Below are 6,962 nucleotides of genomic sequence, written 5' to 3'. Positions count from 1 at the left end.
TTTCATGTGTTGCAGGAGCGAGTTGTGCTTATGAGGACTTAGGATTGTGTTTGGAGCTAAATTGAAGCAATGGAAGCCCCTCAGAGCTGAGTAAATTGAAAGAAGAGAGAAAAGAAGAGCTGAAATGATGATCCAGTTTAGCGCGCCCACTAGCGCGACCGCTCTAGCCCAGGAATTCGAGGCAGAATACTATGCCATATGCGCAGTCATTAGCGCGCCCACTAGCACGACCGCGCTAGTCCAGTTCAGAAAATATAATTCAGGGGTAAACTTAGGAGTTCGGGGGGTAATTCCACTTAACCTATAAGAGGTTCAGCTCGCCCAAAGGGACATTATTATGGTTTTTACAGCTTAGTTGAAGGCAACGAGAGGCAAGAGGCAAGGAGGATAATTCAACATCGAGTTCTTCATTTCTTCTTTTTGTATTTTACCATTTATGATGAATTTTGTTATTGTTATGATGAACACGATTATGAGTAGCTAAATATTTAGTCTAGAGTTTTGATATAACCTATTGAAGGATGAACTTCGTGTTATGTTAATATAGTTTGCCCGATTTAATCTCTATTTGTTCAACTACGTTCTTGTTGTAGTTAATAGATAAGATTCTCAATTAATTGTGCCTATTTAGTATATATTACTCGGGAGAGAGTGCATATTTAGGTAATTATTGAACACCACCACTCCCAAAGCATATGAGGGATCAATAACCGAGGGTTTAAAGGTGGGATTAGGGATAACAAAGTCGTGGGTGCGATCTAAAGTGAGCTGTAGTAAAAGCCAGCTAGCGTAACTCGGGAGAGTGCGTCTAGTAAATTATCGTGATTACTCGGGAGAGATTTACGGTAATAAGAGTGCTCATGATTGTAGAGACGATTAGGCAAATCTATGCAAAACATGACAGGAAGGGATTCCATCAATAGGGAAAATCATAACCTTAGATCCTTCTCTTACTTGCATACAACCCAGTCTTAGTTAGCTTTTAGTTACTTGCTTTTATTCAGTTATAGTTAGTAAAAACATCTCAAATTATTATTCAAAATATTTGGAAAGTTGATTACGCATAATTTAGTGAGTCTAACAAAAGTAATTGGTAGGTTAATTCCCCGTGGATTCGACTCTGGGCTAAATACTCGGATTATATTTGCAGCGACCGCTTTGTCCTTTTTATAAGGCATAGTTGGGCGTGATCAAATTTTGGCGTCGTTGCCGGAGAATTAACAGTGTTATCAATTATAGTTGAAAGGAATACAAAAATTCTTAGTGTAGTCAATTTTCAATCTATACATTGAAATTTTAACGTTTGTTGACTTGTTTGTACAGGTGCATGCCTAGAAACTCATCGAGAACTGATGAAGTATTTGAAGTATTATCAGATCCCGAGAAAGTTTTCAAGGCCTTGAATTGGGCCAGACGAAAAAACAAACAACAACAATCAACTGAACAACTCGAACCAGACATGGGGGATAATGTGTTAAACCCAACTGCGCCATTGGCGCCAATGGCACCTCTTGTGCCAGAGGCTGCTCTATATGACTGGGCACAACCCACAACAGAGAACTTGGCTACATCGATATTAGTCCCGCAGATACAGGCTGAGTCATTCCAAATCATGAATAACATGTTACACTTGTTGCAAAATAAGGGACTGTTTTCGGGGTCATACATTGAAGATCCTCAGTAGCACTTGAAGAATTTTCTGTCAATCAGCAAAACTCAAAGGCAATCCAACGTAACTCAGGAAGCAATAAAGTTGTTGTTGTTTCCATTCTCAGTGACGGGAGCTGCCCAGACCTGGCTAAACTCACTCCCCATTAATTCCATAACAACTTGGGAGGAGTTAGTCACGCAATTTATGAATAAGTTTCATCCACCCAACAAGACTGCTCAGCAAATTGATGAAATTTTGAGCTTCAAACAAAAATCAATGGAGACACTGTAAGAAACATGGGAACGATTCAAAGGGATGTTGGTTATATGCCCGCACCACGGTATTCCAGATCAGATGTTGGGGCAACGATTTTACATGGGTTCGACTAATATCGTGAAGGCTAATGTTGATGCTTTAGCTGGTGGAGCATTCTTGAGCAAAACATAGAGATAAAGCCAGAGCCTGCTTGACAAGATGGCACAGAATTCAGGCTGGACAATAAGGAATGCACCTATCACTCCAGTAGTTCACTCAGTGCCCTTATATCCATCCAACACTCTTCCTGAAAATATGGCCACATTAATGACACTGATGAGTATACTCACCAAAAAGGTGGAAGAGTCAGGGCAGAAGCAGTAGGTACACATTGTTAATACTACCAATGGGGGCTTATGCACATCTTGCATTAGTCAGCCAATTGGTAACCAGTGGAATGCAGAAAGTGAGCATCATCATTACCCCGAGAACATGAATTATGTGTCTAATTATGGAGGCCAGAGACAGGGTGGTCAGAATTAGGGCCAACAAAATCAGCCATACAGGTCAGGCCAGCCACAACTCAACAATGGAAATATGGAAGGTATGCGACCTCGCAATAATATGGCGCCTTACCAAAGGCCACATAGATATAACAATCAAAATCAACAACAGGTTATCATCCTCATCAACAACAACATGGTGGAAGACAGAAAGATGGGTTTGCTAGATTTGAGGCAATGGTGCAGCAGGTTATTGGGTCAAATAAAAAAAATGAGTGGAAGGGTGGATGCACATGAGTCAGCTATAAAGAATATTGAAGTACAAATGAGCCAGATTTCGACGTCTTTGAATTGTCCTCATGGGACATTGTGTGCAGACACCCAAATAAATCCAAAAGATCAAGGCCCGAAATAGCTGATGGCAGTTAGTCTACATAATGACAGAGACTTAGACTTGGAGCAAGACAGGGCTCGAGAAAGCAGACAAGTTAAGACACTTGTACCAGTGCCCATTGAGCTAGATGATGCAACGAAACTGACAGTACAGACTGCCCAGGAAGAAACCACACTACTACAAAAAAAGACCTTTAGCGACAATTATTAATTGACAATAAGGAAATTGTTGCTAATAAATTCTTTAAGCTGAAAAATTAGCGGCACATGACCATTAGCCAGTAAAAAATATCTTTTTACCGGCAATAAAAACTAAATTGCCACTAAAAATTACTAATTGAATTAATTTTTTATTGCTTTAATAACTATTCCCTCAGCACAAAAAGAAAATATAACTCCCTCCAAAAATTTTGGACGAGAATCATCATTCCCTCCAAATTTAGGAAAGTTCAGGAAAACATATTTCCCTACATCGAAAGGATACCGTCGAATTTCTACCATAGAAAAGCCCTAAACGCTGCTGAGAAAGAAGCTGAGGCAGCCCAGGAACCGGTAGTTGAGGTGGTGCCTGACAAAGAAAATACCCAAATCATTGGGAAGAAGAGACCTTCAGCACCATTCTCACGGAGGCTGGCCAAGTACCAGAAAGAGGAACAATACAAGAAATTCTTTGAGATGCTAAAACAAATCCAGGTAAATATTCCATTGATGCCTTGAAAGAGATGCTTGGTTATGCAAAAATGATGAAGGGCTTGATGTCCCAAAAATTCGATTTCCAAGATTTGGCCATAGTGACTCTTACTCAGACCTGCAGTGCTGTGGTGACTAGACCAGTTGCTGAGAAGCTGTCTGACCGAGGGAGTTTCACAATTCCCTGCACCATTGGTAACTTTGCTTTTGCCAAGGCACTTTGTGATTTGGGGGCTAGCATAAATCTTATGCCCCTGACGATCTATAAGATGTTGGGGATTGGAAAAGCTAGACCCACTTCTATGTTATTGCAGTTGGCTAACAGAACCTCGAAAAGACCCTCTGGTATCTTGGATGATGTGTTGATTCAGGTAGGAAAATTTGTGTTCCCTGCAGATTTTGTGATTCTAGATTGCAAGGTGGATGAAGAAAATCCCATAATTTTGGGAAGACCATTCTTGGCTACAAGGAGAGCTCTCATTGATTGTGAAACTAGGGAGCTCAAGATGAGGTTGAACGATGAGGAGATAACATTCAATATGCAGAAATCTATGAGGTGACCAAGTGAATTTGCCAATTGCTCTCTTATTGATGCCGTGGATGTAATCGTAGAAGCAGATGATGAGACGTTGACTATTGAGGACCCTCTTGCTGCATGTTTGGTGAATTTAGATGAGGTGAATGGGGAAGAATTTACAGAATGGGTGCTGGCTTTAGAGGGCAGAGGGTTTTGGGATAGAACACTTGAATTCGATATCCTGCACTTAGAAAACAGAGAAACTCCTCCAACCAAACCATCCATAGAAGAACTACCAAAGCTAGAGTTGAAGCCACTGCCCGCCCATCTCAGGTATGAATTCCTAGGACCTAACTCCACATTACCTGTTATTATCTCATCTAGTTTGTTAGATGTGCAGGCACAACAACTTTTGCAGGTACTTAAGGAGTGCAAGACTGCCATTGAGTGGACCATGACAGATATTAAGGGGATAAGTCCGGCATATTGTATGCATAAAATTCTGCTGGAAGAGGGGCACAAACCTTCTAGGGAGCACCAAAGAAGGCTGAACCCCAACATGAAGGAAATGGTGAAGAAAGAGGTGATTAAGTAGTTGGACGCGGGAATCATTTTCCCCATCTCTGACAGCAACTGGGTTAGCCTGGTGCAATGTGTTCCTAAGAAGAGTGGTATGACGGTGGTCAAAAATGATAACAATGAGCTGATTTCTACAAGAATCGTCACAAGTTGGAGAATTTGCATGGACTACAGGAAGTTGAATCTGGCCACCCCGAAAGACCACTTCCCACTTTCCTTCATTGATCAGATACTTGACAGACTGGCAGAGAGGTCCCACTTCTGTTTTCTGGATGGGTACTTAGGGTACAATCAAATCTCCATTGCATCGGAGGACAGAGAGAAGACCTCCTTCACATGCCCATATGTCATTTATGCTTTTCGGAGGATGTCCTTTGGCCTATGCAATGCACCCGCCACATTTCAAAGGTGCATGATGGCCATGTTCACTGACATGATCGAAGACATAATGGAGGCGTTCATGGATGATTCCTCAGTGGTGGGAAACTCATTCGACGAGTGCCTTATAAATCTGACCCGAGTGTTGAAAAGATGTATTGAGACTAACCTAGTACTTAATTGGGAGAAGTGCCATTTCATGGTACAAGAAGGTATAGTTGGGCGTGATTAGTGGTTGAGTATGGTGGTGGTAGTTGATAATGGTAGGTGGTGGCAACAGTTAATAATGAATATGTGATAGCATCTTAATGAAATTGAGTCTCTGTTATAGATCTTAATCATACATACCTATTCGGACCCATTAAGTGGTTGTGAAGTAAAAAAAAACAAACACGCTTAATGATTAAGATCTGAATAATTAAGATTCAGACTTTAAAAACAGACGCACTTAATGTATGGGATTTGAATGATTAAGATTCAGACCTCCATTAAGTGCAAACAAATGAGGCCTAATATGAGATCTTCATTGATGGTAAAAATTGTGTGGGGTAGCCACTTTTTGGTATTTACTTTTTATCCAGCATTTTCAATGCTTAGCAATAGTAGCCACTAGTCTATTAAAATTAATATGAAAAGACTGTGTTACCCCTTCTTCTATCTCTTTCATGTTAGGGAGAAGAACTGGGAGCCGCCGTCTGTGAGACAAAAGATATTTGGTTTTATCTCTTGTCAAAAGATATTTAGAGATGACACTAACTTATTGCAAGTAACATGACGTTTATTGTTAATATAACCAATAAATAGTAAGACGGTTATAGATCCATAAGTGGCAATATGTTTTTGTCAGTATATTCCAATTCTCTGCGTCATGACCATTATCAAAATTTCTACCTGTAATGGAGTGGAATCGATTAAAAGATGGAGGAAAATAAATCTGAGAATGACAAACTTGCCAATATTTTTGTCCACACCACAACTTAAGAGGAAAATAATTAAAATGGGGAAAATAATGAAATATACATGAAACGAGATAGAAAGAGAGGAAACCATGGAATAATCTCCTAATCTAGTAGAGAACAGAACCTTTAGTACCGTGTTACCACTGATTTTCTGCTACGTTATGGATCTTGAACTTACAGTTACAAGTTCAAAAGTTAAGGACACTTGGTCCTGAACTTCGAGTTCCAAGTTCAAAAGTTAAGGACACTTGGTCCTGAACTTAGAATTACAAATTCAAAAGTTAAGGATACTTGGTCCTGAACTTAGACTAATAAGCTCAAAAGTTAAGAACAATAGGTCCTGAAGTCCTGAACTTAGACTAACAAGCTCAAAGTTAAGGACAATAGGTCATTAACTTAGACTTACAAGTTCAAAAGTTAAGGACAACTAGTCCTTAACTTAAAGTTACAAGCACAAAACTTAATGACAGGTGGTCCTGAACTTCGAGTTCCAAGTCCAAAAGTTAAGGACATGTAGTCCTGAACTTATAGCCTGTTTGGCCAAGCTTCTCAAGACAAAAAAAATGTTTTTTTCCCAAAAGTACTTTTTTTCCTAATTTGAGGTGTTTGACCAAGCTTATTTGGGGAAAAAAGTGCTTTTGGGAAGAAGCAGAAGCAGTTTCAGAGAAGCAGAAAAAAATAGTTTCTTTCCAAAAGCAGAAGCAGAAGCAGTTTTGGCTTTTCTTTTTACCTAAAATACCCTTAACAAAATATAGTATATACCAAAATAACCCTTAAACCTAATACTTAGGATATTAATTTATTAATATTTCTTCTTATTTTTAGGAAACTTTCTAATATATAGTGGCTTTAGGGGTGAATGCTTTTATATTTGTTGAAGGAATTTTAATATATTTAACTTATATTAAAAGAATTAAGTACTTTTTAATTTTATTTTCATATTTTACTTAAATAAAATGATTTTTTTTAATTATTGCATGTAATAACAAAATTTTGATATTATTTATTTACTTATAATATTAATTATTAAGTAAATC

General features: G+C 38.9%; 1 non-coding gene across 1 annotated transcript; it reads right to left on the bottom strand.

The window, feature by feature from the left end:
- Positions 1-1,889: 1,889 nt before the first annotated feature.
- Positions 1,890-1,995, bottom strand: LOC142166682 (small nucleolar RNA R71). The gene has a single exon (XR_012697085.1). It is a non-coding gene; the product is annotated as a small nucleolar RNA R71 (small nucleolar RNA).
- Positions 1,996-6,962: the final 4,967 nt, after the last annotated feature.

This window comes from Nicotiana tabacum, chromosome 11 (genome assembly GCF_000715075.1).
Source record: "Nicotiana tabacum cultivar K326 chromosome 11, ASM71507v2, whole genome shotgun sequence".
NCBI lineage: Eukaryota > Viridiplantae > Streptophyta > Magnoliopsida > Solanales > Solanaceae > Nicotiana > Nicotiana tabacum.
The sequence above is the reverse complement of the archived record's forward strand: the minus strand, read 5'-3'. Positions and strand labels throughout refer to the sequence as shown.